The 17,328-nt window shown below is 39.9% G+C and overlaps 1 protein-coding gene across 7 annotated transcripts in view; it reads left to right on the forward strand.

The window, feature by feature from the left end:
* The window catches only part of ENAH (ENAH actin regulator), a 195,388-nt gene that overhangs the window by 36,702 nt on the left and 141,358 nt on the right, over positions 1–17,328 (forward strand). The window lies entirely within an intron of this gene.

Genomic DNA, 17,328 nt, shown 5'->3' on the forward strand with positions numbered 1-17,328 from the left:
ATATGTTTTTCCATCCCTTGACTTTTAGTCTGTACATGTCTTTGGGTTTGAGGTGAGTTTCTTGTAAGCAGCATATAGATGGGTCTTGCTTTTTTATCCATTCTGTTACTCTGTGTCTTTTGATTGGTGCATTCAACCCATTAACATTTAGGGTGACTATTGAAAGATATGTACTTATTGCCATTGCAGGCTTTAAATTCGTGGTTACCAAAGGTTCAAGGTTAGCCTCTTTAATATCTTACTGCCTAACTTAGCTCACTTATTGAGCTGTTATATACACTATCTGGAGATTCTTTTCTTCTCTCCCTTCTTGTTCCTCCTCCTCGATTCTTCATATGTTGGGTGTTTTGTGCTGTGCTCTTTCTAGGAGTGCTCCCATCTAGAGCAGTCCCTGTAAGATGTTCTGTAGAGGTGGTTTGTGGGAAGCAAATTCCCTCAGCTTTTGTTTGTCTGGGAATTGTTTAATCCCACCGTCATATTTGAATGATAGTCGTGCTGGATCCAGTATCCTTGGTTCAAGGCCCTTCTGTTTCATTGTATTAAATATATCATGCCATTCTCTTCTGGCCTGTAGGGTTTCTGTTGAGAAATCTGACGTTAGCCTGATGGGTTTCCCTTTATAGGTGACCTTTTTCTCTCTAGCTGCCTTTAACACTCTTTCCTTGTCCTTGATCTTTGCCATTTTAATTATTATGTGTCTTGGTGTTGCCCTTCTTGGATCCTTTCTGTTGGGGGTTCTGTGTATTTCCGTGGTCTGTTCGATTACTTCCTCCCCCAGTGTGGGGAAGTCTTCAGCAATTATTTCTTCTAAGATACTTTCCATCTCTTTTCCTCTCTCTTCTTCTTCTGGGACCCCTATAATACGGATATTGTTCCTTTTGGATTGGTCACACAGTTCTCTTAATATTGTTTCATTCCTGGAGATCCTTTTGTCTCTCTCTATGTCAGCTTCTATGCGTTCCTGTTCTCTGATTTCAATTCCATCAATGGCCTCTTGCATTCTATCCATTCTGCTTATAAACCCTTCCAGAGTTTGTTTCATTTCTGCGATCTCCTTTCTGGCATCTGTGATCTCCTTCCGGACTTCATCCCATCTCTCTTGCGTATTTCTCTGCATCTCTGTCAGCATGTTTATGATTCTTATTTTGAATTCTTTTTCAGGGAGACTGGTTAGGTCTGTCTCCTTCTCTGGTGTTGTCTCTGTGATCTTTGTCTGCCTGTAGCTTTGCCTTTTCATGGTGATAGGAATAGTCTGCAGAACTGGGACGAGTGACGGCTGGAAGGACTTCCTTTCTTGTTGGTTTGTGGCCCTCCTCTCCTGGGAGAACACCGGCCTCTAGTGGCTTGTGCTGCGCAGCTGCACGCAGACAGGGTTTCTGCTTCCTGCCCGGCTGCTATGGAGTTAATCTCCGCTGTTGCTGTGGGCGTGGCCTGGCTCGGGCAGCTACTCCAAAATGGTGGAGTCGCGTTGGAGCAGGAGCTGCTGGGAGGCTATTTATCACCGTAAGGGGCCTCCCTGCTCCCTGCAGCCCAGGGGTTAGGGTGCCCAGAGATCCCGGATTCCCTACCTCTGGATTAAGTGACCCGCCCTGCCCCTTTAAGACTTCCAAAAAGCACCCGCCAAAACAAAACAACGCCCACCAAAAAAAAAAGAAAGAAAAAAAAAATTTTTTTTAATTAAAAAAAAAAAAAGTTTTTAATTAAAAAAAAAAAAAAAGGTTGTCGTTCGTTTTTCTTTATTCTGCGGTGCCAGCCTCAAGCCTCTGCTCACCAGTCTTTCTGCCCTGTTTCCCTAGTATTGGGGTCCCTATCCCTTTAAGACTTCCAAAAAGCGCTCGCCAAAACAAAACAGCAAAAAAGCAAAAAAAAAATGGTCGCGTGCTTTTCTTATGCCCTCTGTCGCCCAGCCTCCAGTGCCTGCTCACTGTTCTTGCTGCCCTGTTTTCCTAGTATCGAGGGCCCTGCACTCTGGCCCGGATGGCTGGGGCTGGGTGCTCGGCAGTCCTGGGCTCCGTCTCCCTCCCGCTCTGCCTGCTCTTCTCCCGCCGGGAGCTGGGGGGAGGGGCGCTCGGCTCCCGCGGGGCCGGGGCTTGTATCTTACCCCCTTCGCGAGGCGCTGGGTTCTCGCAGGTGCGGATGTGGTCTGGATATTGTCCTGTGTCCTCTGGTCTTTATTCTAGGAAGGGTTGTCTTTGTTATATTTTCATAGATATATGTTGTTTTGGGAGGAGATTTCCGCTGCTCTACTCACGCCGCCATCTTCTGCCCCTCCTCTGTAGTATATTCTAATAATTTTTTGTATTTCTTTGGGGTCCGTTGTGATTTTTCCCTTCTCATTTCTGATTCTGTTGTTGTGTGTTGATTCTCTTTTTTTCTTAATAAGTCTGGCTAGGGGCTTATCTATTTTGTTTATTTTCTCGAAGAACCAGCTCTTGGTTTCATTGATTTTTGTCTATTGTTTTATTCTCAATTTTATTTATTTCTGCTTTAATCTTTATTATGTTTCTCCTTCTACTAACTTTGGGCCTCATTTGTTCTTCCTTTTCTAGTTTCATTAATTGTGAGTTTAGACTGTTCATTTGGGATTGTTCTTCTTTCCTGAGGTAGGCCTGTATTGTAATATATTTCCCTCTTAGCACGGCCTTTGCTGCGTCCCACAGAATTTGTGTTGTTGAATCATTGTTGTCATTTGTCTCCTTATATTGCTTGATCTCTGTTTTTATTTGGTCATTGATCCATTGATTTTTTAGAAGCATGTTATTAAGCCTCAATGTGTTTGTGGGCTTCTTCATTTTCTTTGTGTAACTTATTTCTAGTTTATGCCTTTGTGATCTGAGAAGCTGGTTAGTACAATTTCAGTCTTTTTGAATTTCCTGAGGTTCTTTTTGTGGCCTAGTGTATGATCTATTGTTGAAAATGTTCCATGTGCACTTGAGAAGAATGTGTATCCTGTTGCTTTTGGATGAGTGTTTTGTAGATGTCCGTTAGGTCCATCTGTTCCAATATGTTGTTCAGTGGCTCTGTTTCTTTGCTTATTTTCTGTCTGGTTGATCTGTCCTTTGGAGTGAGTGGTGTGTTGAAGTCTCCTCAAATGAATGCATTGCATTCTATTTCCCCCTTTAATTCTGTTAGTAGTTGTTTCACATATGTAGGTAATCATGTGTTGGGTGCATAGATATTTATAACGGTTATATCCTCTTGTTGGACTGACCCCTTTATCATTATGTAATGTCTTTCTCTGTTTCTTGTTACTTTCTTTGTTTTGAAGTCTATTTTGTCTGATACAAGTACTCCAACTCCTGCTTTTTTCTCCCTATTAGTTGCATGAAATATCTTTTTCCATCCCTTCACTTTCAATCTGTGTATGTCTTTGGGTTTGAAGTGAGTCTCTTGTAGGCAGCATGTAGATGGATCTTGTTTTTTAATCCATTCAGTGACTCTATGTCTTTTGATTGGTGCATTCAGACCATTTACATTTAGGGTGATTATCGATAGGTATGTACTTATTGCCATTGCAGGCTTAAGATTCGTGGTTACCAAAGGTTCAAGGGTAAGTCCCTTACTATCTAACAGTCTACTTTAACTCACTTTGTGTGCTATTACAAACACAACTGAAAGGTTCTCTCTCTCTTTTTTCCCTCCTTTTTCTTCCTCCTCCATTCTTTGTATGGTATGAATCATATTCTGTACTCTTTGTCTATCCCTTGGGTGACATCTATTTAGCCTTAGGAATACTTCCATCTATGGGAGTCCCTCCAAAATGCACTATAGATGTGCTTTGTGGAAGGTAAATTCTCTCAACTTTTTCTTATCTTAAAATTGTTTAATCCCTCCTTCAAATTTAAATGATAACCTTGCCGGGTATAGTATTGGTTCAAGGCCCTTCTGCTTAGTTGCATTAAATATATCTTGCCACTCCCTTCTGGCCTGTAAGGTTTCTGTTGAGAAGTCTGATGATAGCCTGATGGGTTTTCCTTTGTATGTGATCTTTTCTCTCTCTCTAGCTGCTTTTAAAAGTCTGTCTTTATCCTTGATCTTTGCCATTTTAATTATTATATGTCTTGATGTTGTCTTCCTTGGGTCCCTTGTGTTGGGAGATCTGTGCACCTTCATGGCTTGAGAGACTATCTCCTTCCCCAGCCTGGGGAAGTTTTCAGCAATTACCTCCTCATTGACACTTTCTACCCCTTTTTCTCTCTTCTTCTTCTTCTGGTACCCCTGTAATATGAATATTGTTCCGTTTGGATTCATCACACAGTTCTCTCAATATTCTTTCATTCTTAGAGATTCTTTTTTCTCTCTCTGTGCCTCAGCTTCTTTGTATTCCTGTTCTCTAATTTCTATTCCATTTAGTGTCTCTTCTGCTACATCTAATCTGCTTTTAAATCCCTCCATTGTATGTTTCATTTCAGGTATGGAATTTCTTAATGATTGAATCTCCGACTTAAATTCGTTCCTGAGTTCTTGAATATTTTTTTGTACCTCAATAAGCATGTTTATGATTTTTATTTTGAACTCTGTTTCAGGCAGATTGGTGAGTTCAGTTTCATTTGACCCTTTTTCTGGGATTTGTGAGATTTTGGTCTGAACCATGTTCTTTTGACATTTCATATTTCTGTGTGGTGCCCACTAGTGCCCAGAAGCTCCAGTCTCTGGAGCTGCTCAGCCCCTAGAGTGAGGTTGGGGTCGTAGGGGAGCAGAGCTGGTGCCTGGGGGGAGGAAAGATCTGTTTCCTGATTCTCGTCTGCGGTGCCTGTTTCCGGTGTCGGAGACAATGGGCCAAGCACACAGGTGTAAGCCTCTGTGCTTTGTGTCTCTAGCTGTTGTAGGCGGGACCTCCCTCTGGCTGGCCTGATGCCAGCACAGTGACTGCAGGTTTGTGAATCAGTGTTGGCAGGCTAGGAGGAAGGTGCAGCAGGCTGCGTGTCACAGTGGGGGGGCCTCGCAGCTGAGTAGGCAGCCAGGGGGATTGGGGTGCCTGAAGCTCCTCAAAGTCCCAACCAGCTGGGCAGAGCACACCCAGACAACCTTGTCCAGCTCTCCCCTCCCCCGCACAGCAAGCTCCGTGAAAACCCCGCCCCTTCAGCAGCCCTCTCTGCTAGGAAGCCTCTCAGACCGCCTGCCTTACCCTTGTCCCAGAGCGGTGGGGTGTGGATCCCCTCCACAAATGGCTGGAATCTGTCTCTCAAGCACTCTACCACGTCCAGATCACTACACAGTGTAGGTTTCTGCTCTCAAAGCCGACCTCCAGGGCTGGGTGTTAAGCAGTTCTAGGCTTCCATCCCCTACCCCGCTCTGTTTCTCTTCCTCCCGCCGGTGAGCTGGGGTGGGGCAAGGGCTTGGGTCCCGCCGGATTAAGGCTTTCGTGCATTACCCTGTTTCTTGAGGTCTGTTCTGTTGGTGAGGTCTGTATGCAGTCTGGTTCAGCCTTCTTTCTTGTTGTTTTGGGGTTGTATCAATTAACTACATTTTCATACTATCTGTGGTTTTGGGAGGAATTCCCTGTCTCACCTCTCACACTGCCATCTTGAATCCCTGAAGTTTTTTCATTTCCTAAGTGTGCTTTTGAATCACATTTTCTCAGTCAACATATATTAAAAGTAGAATTCATGGAATAAAGAACCTTCTCATCTTCAAAACTGAAATTAATTTTATCTGTGTTTAATGTGTTTTTTAGGTGGGATTTCGCAGCCATTTAACTTTCTCAAGAAAAATGGGGAAATCCCACAGCAGAGTATTTAAAGCTATGGCAAGGGTAACTGAAAACTTTTACATTTTGTTCTTTAGAGAAAGCAAGATTCTGTAGTTTTGTGAAATGTTACTAACTAAGCATATAGGCAATCCATAAAAATAGCTCAAATAAATTTTAAGTAGGAGAAAACTTAAATCATTAGGAAATTATAGCCCTTGTTTATAAATTAGGATTTTTAGAAAATAAAGTATCAGATTATTTCTTTTAAATTATGAAACTAAAAATGTGTGGGTATGCTATTACCTAGGAATTTAAAAAAATCCAGCTCTTGAAGTTGATGTCTTTAAATGTGTCCAAAATTGAGTAGCAGTTTTTTGCTAGTGCATAAGGAAACATTGAGAGGAAGATAGACCAATATATTCAAGTTGTAAGTAGTCTGGAATTTGGGCTTGTGGCTCGGTGGTTTTAGAATTTATGTCATTAGACTTAAGATGTAGGTGCAGTAGTCTATGCAAATTTGTTTTTGCATACTTTCTCAGCCTTGATGGGGTTAATTGTGGCTTGGCAAATCAAGAAAAGGAGTTCTGTGCTGTTTTCAGACTGCAGAATCTTGTTGCTATGCGACATTGTCAGTCAGTTTAGGGTATAGTAAATTGGTATTCTGTGTCCCTTTCACCACATGCTCATTTTGTAATCTGAGAGAAGTGGATTTGGGCTATTCTGGAAGGTTTTATTTTAAAACAGGCATTTAAAGATTTTTGTAGCTTTTTGTAACTGGTTATGTTTAAGATCTGTGAAGTCTTTCTGTTCTTATGTAGAAGATACACTAAAATGCTTATGTTCAAAGAAAGGTCTTTATGGATCTGTTTCCAAGATGTTTCAGGTTAGAGCAGTATTTCTGTTTTGTTCTGTGCAAGGGTGATATTGCCAACTTCTAGTGAATGAATTTTTTGCTTAAAAATTCAAGTTAAAAATTTATCAGAGCTTTACCATAGCACAACATACTATTTGGAAATTTATATTTGAGAAGCATGGACCCAGAAGTTGATACCAGCATCCTTTAATTGAGGAGCATTATTTTTGTAGGAATCCCAAGTGTGCATAGAGTCTAATGAGAATCTCATAGTTTATTTTCTTCCAGGAGAACGTTTTAATAGCAAATGGGTGCTGGATAATATGCCTTTCTCTAAATTATGGTAAAACATATAAAATGTACCATTTTAACCAATTGTAGGTGTACAGTTTTATGGCATTAAATGCATTCACATTGTTGTACAAACCATCAATCACCTCTGGCTCCAGAACTGGGTAATAAATAGTCTTTTGCATCCATTTAGTAATTTAGTACAGGTCATCTTCTAAACACTTTTGATTAATTAACTTTTTAATCTTTATAACAACCCTGTAAGGTAAATACTTCAGTTATATTCCAAGTGGGAAGACTGAGGCCCTGAGAACAAGCACCACTCATTAGTGGGCCACCCTTGTTCTTTTGTGCTTTCAACCACTACAGAGTTGTGCTCTTTTGGAATCACTATTCTGTTTAGCAGTAAGCAGTGGTTTTTTTAAAAAACTGCTTTTTGTAGCTTTTAAAGTAAATATACTTTAACAGCATTTTGGACTGTTAGTTTAATTTGGCTCCAAATCCCTTCAGTATATGCAGTGTTTTTTGTAAGTATTTTAAAAGGATCCCGTTAGTATTCTTACATATTATGCTTAATTGTATATAAAATTATGTTATGGTTGGTACTATAAAAGAGACCTAGTTCTCTTTTTCAGTTTGTTTCTGGACCATTTTCTATGCTGTTCCTTCTAATGGAGTGTACAGAGAATGCAAATTATTTTTATGCTTAATACAAATATATAGGAAGGTATGTTGTTACTCTAATATATAGATATTATATATCTCTAGTAATAGAGAATTCTAATGTGATGCTATCCAAAGTTTAAAACCAGTTGGCATTATATCATCTGCGTAGTATTTTCTCAATTCATACTCTCCTTCGTGGATGATCCAGAGTTAATGGTAGTACTGGCAATCATGAATAACAGCAAGAATCAGAAGAGAGCAGTGCAGGGTGTCATATGAACATTCACTTGATGCAAAGAGATGGATTATTTTGAACTCCGCTTTCTGTTGGGTACTTTATCTCTGTCCCCTTTCTTTAAATAACTTACCTTTCCCTCTGATGCACAGCAAGTCCCCACCCCTTCTTGAATGTACTGGCGGAACTTCTGTCTTGAGAACCTTTGGCCTTGATCTTCCCTGGTTTATATTTTCCAATCCTGCTCATTCAGATTTGCTCTATCTACAGTGTGCTTTTCATTTCTTTTCTCAGTAGCACATCTTTTAAAAGTTTCCTCCTTTGATTTTTGTGCATTTATATGTTTGATTTTACTCTGCATTTTTTGCTTTGTTCATTTTGATGTTTTGCATTTTCTGTGCTTTTAAAAACTCAGAATTTTATTATTTCACTGTAATTTACCTATTTCTCTTTAAATGTCTTTTTTACATAGTTAAGTGATTTTATATAGTGAATAATGTTTTCATGAACCCAAATGGTTTTTCCTCCTAATTGCAGACTAATTCCTTAAAGTAGATTTCCAGAAATAGTATTAGATTTCTGAATAAGTTGAAATAGTTTTAAAACTCTTGAGTCTTACTGTGAAATGCTTTTCCAAAGTGTTGCACCAATTTTCATGCCAGCCTGTAAATATATGGAGTACTCATTTTACCACAACCAGCAGCAGGAGAGAATGTTTTGATGATGGCTTTTAAATGTGAGAATTGACTCCTAGCTCTGCCAGGCCCTTAGGTGACTTACTCCTAGAGTTATAGTAGTGGTTGGGATCGGATCTGAGAGAAGGAAGACATGGCTTCAGTTACTCTGCTCCTTAGCCTGCTTTGTAAACCTCTGTTTTGCTCATACTCAATTCATACTCTTAAGTCACTGCCCAGGTAAGGTTTCATTTAATGCTGTTCCATTTGGGTGCATGAAGCAGAGTTTTCCTGTTCTTCAGCTCCCTTAACGATTTTGATAAGTTGGATGGTCAAATGACATTTCCCTTGAAAGCTGGGGCAGGAGAGGGTTGGCTCCCTCCTTCCCCCTCCAGTGGGCTCTGTGTGGTCAGTGGAGGAGGTGACTCAGCTTCAGTAGCTGCCTTATTCAGGGGGTGTATCTTAGATGTGACCTGATTTACTGTTACTTATTTATTTTAGCTAGAAGGTCATTAACACCTGTGAAGGTAAAGTAGCTTTACCCTAAAAACTTGTGGAATTCACAAGTGTGAAGTACTGATGGAATTTTTCCCTCTGAAGAGAAGAAAGGTCAAGGGGGAAGCTGAGATGTGGGGGTCGTGACCTCTGGCCTCTTAACACAGTTCAACACAGGTGCCCCTTCTGGCTTTAAACCAGGTGGACTTAAAAGTTATTTTAAGCTCTCTTGGTTCTCTCCTTAATCTGATTGGCTGGGTCTCCCCAGCTTTTCCTCCCTTTTCTTTCTCTTCTTGCCTTGGAACTATTCTTCCTCCCCAGTCTTATTCGGCCCCTGAGCTTTTTGCCCCCTCCCTGTGTGCTGCCCATGACTGGATTTGAATTTCTGGCTATCTCTCTCTTGTGAGCTCCAGATAATAAGAGGACAACTTAATTCATTTTGTGTAACTTCTAGGTACCTTAAATATCGCGTATCCAAATCAGTGTGTGTGATGTGTTCGTACAATTTATACCTATGGATAAATAGGTATTTCAGTGACAGTTTTTCCTCAGACTTTCAACATAAAAATAACAAAGGGCTGGCTAAATTATAAGTAATATCAACTAAGACTTGTAATATTGAAACATGCATCTTCTGCTCTGGACTTTGTAAACTTTAGATCCTATCATTTCTATGTTCTGGTGTACCAGAGGAAAGATTACCTATTTCCTTCTGAACGACTTAGTACAGAAATTCTTAGTAAAGGACTTTACCCATGTGCGCTTCCATATGCTATATACCTGTACTGTTGAGTACCCTCTTCTCTCAGTTTAGCACTTCATGTCAGCTGACAGTAATTTGGGTTTTTTGCTGATTAAAGCCTAATTTGTTTGTTTATTTCTTATTGCAGTAAAGTAATATATAATATTATGTTGGTTTCAGATGTGCAACATAGCCACTGGATAATTATGTAAATTACTATATGCTTGCCATGATAGGTGCACCATCCTGTCAGCTGGCAGTAATGTGGACCACTGCACAGGGGCACAGCTTGCCTACCCAGCAGCTAGTTTTGTCAATATCAGTGTCTCTGTAGAACATTGTATGCATTTATTTGATTATTTTGTGTTTCTGCCTTTATAAAAATGAGGGGAAATTAGAAGAAATGAAATGTTAATAATACAGTTGAGATAAATATGGAAGTCACTACACTAGGTATTCCAAAAGTGGTAATTCATCAGTCTCATTTGGACTGGACTCTTACTTGTCTATTTCTGTATTTTGTTGACACTGACGAAAATTCAAGTTAGTTAAGAAAGACCCTGCACTGCTTACAGAGTCACTGGGAGAGCTGCTGGAGCTGGCCACCCTTGGATCCTTGGGGGTGAGAATAGCAGCCCGTCTCCTGCGGTCTGCTTACACATGGTCTCTGGATAACATTGTTTCTGTATGTTGAAATCATGGTTTCCTTTAATCTCAGAAGAACCCTGGATTAAGACTGGTGAGAAGCCCTGCTAGGTCACCGTTCCTTCTCCAGTGGGCTGGGGCACATGGTGAGCACCAGTGGGTTGTGGAAAATGAACACCTTCCTAAGAGAAGGGATGCTGGCAGCCTCATGGTTGGCAGGGGGACAGCAGCAAAAGATGTGCAGAAGATGCAGTCTTCTAAAAGGTGAGGTCTTATGAAGAAAGAAATTGAGGATCTGTGTTTTCATGATTTGTTAGATTTACAGGATTGGAGAGTTTGTTGAGGAATGTACCTTGTGACACTCCTTTCCTTTACAATAATAAAAGGCGGCTTGATCCTAGGATAAATTTTAAATGGTGGTTAAGGTACATCTCATTTCTTATAAAGTCTCTGAGGGGATTAAAAAAAACAGTCTACTAAATAATTGCTTTAGGTAAACCAAAAAACTAGAATTTGAGGTGAGAATTACTTAGAAAATTAATTTTACCTATATTTTATATTTACTTTATCTTTTTTTAAGTAACTGCTTATACCTTAGTTTTTAAAACAATACTCACCCCCTAACTAGGGATTTCATATCTTTTGACCCTTGAAATGAAAACTGATTGTTAAACGAAGACTCTTCCTCAGCCTTTACACATTCTGCTGTCAGGAATGGTTTATGTGTGAGAGTGGGGGTGGGATTCCACACCTCAGTGATCTCTGTCCATATTGCTGACCACAGTACTCCATCATCAGATATCAGACTATGGGAGGAGGCACTTCCCATCCCACCAGGTTAGGGACACTTGCTGCGTGATTTTTCCCACTCATTTGGGGATGCAGTGATGCACACATTGTATGATTGTGACCTGGGATAGGAATCATGAGGATCAGGGTCCCAGGGCACCCGCCCTTTAGGAACCTCCATCTTTGTTGCTTCATCCCCTGCACGTCCAAGTTCAGATGTTGAGAAGAACAGCATCCTTTCATTGTCCAGGATGGATTGTCTAACCTCTGCTGAATTGTGAAGCTTTCAGCATTTAAAGTTTCTGTATTAAGAGATTTGTTACTGGAAGGATTGTTGTACTTTGGTTTTACAGCTGAAATTTTGGGTTTTGATTGCTGATTAAAAGACTTGTTGGTTATTTCCTTTCTTCTGTTCTCAGTTGATAGGTCAATACAGGGGTTTTTTAGAATAGCTAGCCAACCCAAAAAGGGTTAACCTCTAATCTGAATGCCACTGGGGGAGTATTTTATTAATATGAAGCAAAACAAAGAGAACTTGGGAAAAATAGTGTAGAAAATGAATGAAAGGGACTGATTTACCTTGTTCATTACAGATAAAATACAAAAAATAGGGCAACAGAATATAAAAGCTGAGCACAAGATTGCGTGTACCCCTCTGTGGGTGTGTTTTCCTACATACATACATACATACATACATATATGTAACAATAACAATATTATACACAGCAGTAGGAGTAAGCAAGAGTAGTATAACTCCTTTCAGGTTTCCAGACCTGTTTCCAATGTGTGTAAGTATGTGGGAGGGGGTCTTCCCACACATAACACCAAGCAATTCTGGAACACCAGCAGGGTGTTGGAGAACTCAACTCAATTCTGATGCTGTCTGCCCAGAGGCAGCACCAGATTCCCCCAGTTAAGGGCTCTATCCTTTAAGACTGCTGTCCATACCCCACTCCAGATGCCAGTCTTAAGCCCCAGGCAGTTACCTGTGCTTCTGACCTACGTGCTACAGATTGGAGGTTCCAGCGACCTCCTGCCTGGGTTTGATTAATTTGCTAGAGCAGCTCACAGAACTCAGAAAAACACTTATGTTTACCAGTTTAATGAAGGGCGATTTAGCCAGATGAAGAGATACATAGGGCAAGGCCCCAAATAAAGAAGCTTCTATCCTCCTGCAGCTTGGGGCCTGGCTTGGTGGCACATGGAGGCATTCTGGTTCTCCAAGCATAGAAGCTCTCCTTAACTTAGAAGCAGGGTCCAACGAAGCAGAGAGTGATAAGCCTTTCTCAGGTTTTTGTGAAGGGTTCATTACAGAATCATAATTAACTAAATTATTGGCATTGGCTGATTCCACCTCCAGCCCCCACCTGTGGTAGGGGTCCAAAAGTCTCTCATTAACAAGACAACATCCGTTTTACTTTTAAGACTAGGGTTTTCAGGAACTGTGGATGAAGACCAAATATACCTGGGAGGTACATATTGGTCATATGAATGACCAAATACATATTTCATATGACTCATCACAATCCCTAAAAATCAGAAAACCTATCTTGTTCCTTTCTCTATGCTTATTTTTTCCGAGATTTCTTAAGTCCATGGTAAAAGCTTTAGTGTCTTGAAAGTTCTTGGTTTGGGTTTTAATGTACCCATAATCTTTTCTGCAGTACAAAAGTTCTTCTATTTCTAAAACCTAACTTGCAAGATTTTTTGCTTCAAGTAGAGAATTCTGTAAAATGGGTGTGTGTGGGGAATTTCTCTTTAGAATCCTATCTCCCTTCCTCAAAAGGAGTTTCTTCCTTTTGAAATTCACCCTTAGAGTGGCTTTATGGAGCAGATTACTCTTTGTGGTCCCCCACGTGCCAGCCTTTTCCTGGTAGCTACCCTTACATGTTTAAAGCTTGTAAACATTTAATACAACTTAAGACACTTTAATAGATTCCTTGAGGTATATATGATAGCTAGTAAATGTCATATACTGAAAATGTACAGTTTGATGAGTTTTGACCTGTAAGTTCTCATGTCTCTGCTGTCAAGTTAGTGGACAGTCCATCCTCCATGAAAATATGTTGATAGAAGTTTGGAATATAGAAAAGTCACCCATATACTCCACTACTTAATTTGCATAACCATTTGTGACCTTTTTCCTTTAACATGGCATCAAGAACACTTTTACATGTTGTCACATGGTCTTAAAAGCAGCAAGAATTAAAGAGCTGACCAGTGACGTGTTGAAATCCCCTCTCTATACCCAACACTGGTAGGCAGAATGGTTCACATTGGGGGTAGAAACAGAATTTTAGCTGCTTTTGAATTAAGAGATAGGAAGAGGGAGGCAAGGAGAAAATAAAAGAGCTTAAGTGGTTCTGAATGGTTCCCTTTTCCCTGGCAAATGCTCCTGCTCCAGGGGCTTTTGAGGGTAGGTCTCTGACAGGGAGGACAGGTGTGCAGAGAGCTTGTATGATTTTATTTGTGACGGCAAAGCTGTGGGCTGAGCTCTGAGGTACATGACATGCCTTGTTGGGGTTAATCAGGTCTTAAAGGCCCATGTAGCATCTGGGAAAGTTTGAATTTGAAATACTAACTTAGGAAGAACCACTGAAGACTTATCCTCATGGAGGATAGAGTGACAAGATCCTCATGGTATGTATATAAAATTATCTTGATGGCTGATGAAGAGGCAGGTTTTGTTTGTTAATTTATTTTGCATATGTACTTTTTTTTCAAGCTATATTGAGATACTGACAAAAAACATATAGGTTTAAGGTGTGCAGTGGGATGACATGATATGTGCATATTGTGAAATGAATACCACAATAAAGTTAGTTAACACCACCATCCCCTTACATAATTAACCTTTTTTTGTGTAGTGAGAACATTTAAGATCTACTCTCTTAACTTTTAAATATATAATACAATACTGTTAATTGTAGACACCATGCTGTACATCAGATCCCCATAACTTAATCATCTTACAGCTGGAAGTTTGTACCAACATGCTCCCAGCCCCTGGTGACTACCATTCTACTGTTCCTATGAGTTTGACTTTTTTAGATTCCACATACAAGTGAGAACATACAGTATTTGCCTTTGACAGTTAACTTAGTATAATGCCAAGAGGTAAGTTTACAGAGATAGTTCTTATGGCCATACTAAGTGGGTGTGAATGGTGGAAGGGCAATGAGAGTGGCTGGACGTGCTGAGATTGTTGGCAGGAATATGAAGAAATGTTTGGAGTGTTTTGTGGCTGAAGAAGCATTGATAGAGTAATGACTCCAGTATGTAAGATGAGAGACCACGGGGTGTGAAAGATTTTGCCAGTGCTCTGGAATTTGTTAGTAGGAAGGCGGCAGCATTGCCACACCTCAGAGGAAGATGTCAGGCATTTTGAAATGAGGTAGGGATTTTTTGGAGAAGAATGTTTTAATTTGGGGCATGTTTTGTTGCTTGATAGTATAAGACTGCATAGAAGTGGATTTTCCAAGATTAAAAAGGATTGTCTCCACCGTTAAGGAGCTTTAATCTGCTGGTTTGAGCTGAACATGCTTTCACAAAATGAGATGGGGATGATAGAAGTAGCAGGCAGAGTGAAGGCCCCAGATTTGGTGAGAACAAGAATGAACCAGGCATTCTAAGTTGTATGGAAAAGCAGAGGCTTGGGAGTTCTCTGGTTAGGAGGAGAAACCAGTAATGGTCACATTGAAAAGCTAAAGTACTTGAAGGCATCCTGGCCGAGTTTGAGAAATTTCAGATAGGTCCAGCTTTTGAAATCAATTGTTTGGGGAGCTTAGCGCAGGTCTTTCTGTGAAAACTGTGTCTTTATGAGGGCTGATTAGATCCTCTAGCCTTAGGCCATTTAATGCAGTGTCCTTAAAATATGTATTACATTATTATGGAAAGCTCTATGAGCTATGCTGTTTTTGGAGGTCAGAAACCATCAGATACTGGCAATTTAATATGGGTCACCTAAGTACATTTAATTATCTACAGACATTTTTGACATCTGTAAGTTTTATGAAATATATTTTTTATTATATCATTAATATACAATCAATCACATGGGCAACATTGTAGTTACTAGATTCCCCCCATTATCAAGTCCCCACCACATACCCCATTACAGTAACTATTCATCAGTGTGGTAAGATGCTATAGAGTCACTACCTGTCTTCTCTGTGCTATACTGCCTTCCCCGTGTCCCCCCTATATTATGTGTGCTAATCATAAAGCCCCTTAATCCCCTTATCCTTCCCTTCCCCCCACCCTCCCCAGTTCTTTTCCCTTTGGTAACTGTTAGTCCATTCTTGGGTTCTGTGAGTCTGTTGCTGTTTTGTTCCTTCAGTTATAGCTTTGTTGTTATACTCCACAGATGAGTGAAATCATTTGGTACTTGTCTTTCTCTGCCTGGCTTATTTCATGAGCACAATACCACCTAGCTCCATCCATGTTGCAAATGGTAGGATTTGTTTTCTTCTTATGGCTGAATAATATTCCTTTGTGTATATGTACCACATCTTCTTTATCCATTCATCTACTGATGGACACTTAGGTTGCTTCCATTTCTTGGCTATTGTAAATAGTGCTGCAATAAACATAGGAGTGCATATGTCTTTTTAAATCTGGGATCCTGCATTCTTAGGGTAAATTCCAAGGAGTGGAATTCCTGGGTCAAATGGTATTTCTAATTTTAGTTTTTTGAGGAGACTCCATATTGCTTTCCATGGTGGTTAAACTAGTTTACATTCCCACCAGCAGTGTAGGAGGGTTCCCCTTTCTCCGCATCCTCTCCAGCATTTGCTGTTGTTTGTCTTTTGGATGTTGACCATCCTAACTGGTGTGAGGTGATATCTCATTATGGTTTTAATTTGCATTTCTCTGATGATTAGCGATATGGAGCATCTTTTCATGTGTCTGTTGGCCATCTGAATTTTTTTCTTTGAAGAAGTGTCTGTTCAGATTTTCTGCCCATTTTTTAATAGGGTTATTTGCTTTTTGGTTGTTGAGGCATGTGAGTTCTTTATATATTTTGGATGTTAACCCCTTGTCGGATATGTCGTTTACAAATATATTCCCCCATACTGTAGGATGCCTTTTTGTTCTGCTGATGGTGTCCTTTGCTGTACAGAAGCTTTTTAGCATGATGTAGTCCCATTTGTTCATTTTTTATTTTGTTTCCCTTGCCCAAGGAGATGTGCTCAGGAAAAAGTTGCTCATGTTTATATTCAAGAGATTTTTGCCTATCTTTTCTTTTAAGAGTTTTGTGGTTTCATGACATACATTCAGGTCTTTGATCCATTTTGAGTTTACTTTTTTGTGTGGGGTTAGACAATAATCCAGTTTTATTCTCTTGCATGTAGCTGTCCAGTTTTGCAAATACCAGTTGTTGAAGAGACTGTCATTTCCCCATTGTATATCCATAGCTCCTTCATTGTATACTAATTGACCATATATGCTTGGGCTAATATCTGGACTGTCTGTTTTTTTCCACTGGTCTATGGGTCTGTTCGTGTGCCAGTACCAAATTGTCTTGATTACTGTGGCTTTGTAGTAGAGCTTGAAGTTGTGGAGCACAATCCCCCCCTGCTTTATTCTTCCTTCTCAGGATTGCTTTGGCTATTTGGGGTCTTTTGTGGTTCCATATGAATTTTAGAACTATTTGTTCCAGTTTGTTGAAGAATGCTGTCGGTATTTTGATAGGTATTGCATTGAATCTGTAGATTGCTTTAGGCAGGATGACCATTTTGACAATATTAATTCTTCCTAACCATGAGCATAGCATGTGTTTCCTTTTATTGATATCTTCTTTAATTTCTCTCATGAGTGTTTTGTCATTTTCAGGATATAGGTCTTTCACTTCTTTGGTTAGGTTTATTCCTAGATATTTTATTCTTTTTGATGCAATTGTGAATGGAATTGTTTTCCTGATTTCTCTTTCTGCTAGTTCATCGTTAGTGTATAGGAATGCCACAGATTTCTGTGTATTAATTTTGTATCCTGGAGCTTTGCCGAATTCAGATATTAGATCTATTAATTTTGGAGTGGATTCTTTAGGGTTTTTTATGTACAATATTATGTCATATACAAACAATGATGGTTTGACATCTTTCTTACCAATCTGGATGCCTTTTATTTCTTTGTATTGTCTGATTACTGTGGCTAGGACATCCAGTACTATGTTGAATAAAAGTGGGGAGAGTATGCATTCTTGTTTCCAATCTTAGAGGAAAAGCTTTTGCTTTTCACTGTTAA

The sequence above is a fragment of the Manis pentadactyla genome, chromosome 9 (genome assembly GCF_030020395.1).
Source record: "Manis pentadactyla isolate mManPen7 chromosome 9, mManPen7.hap1, whole genome shotgun sequence".
Lineage (NCBI taxonomy): Eukaryota > Metazoa > Chordata > Mammalia > Pholidota > Manidae > Manis > Manis pentadactyla.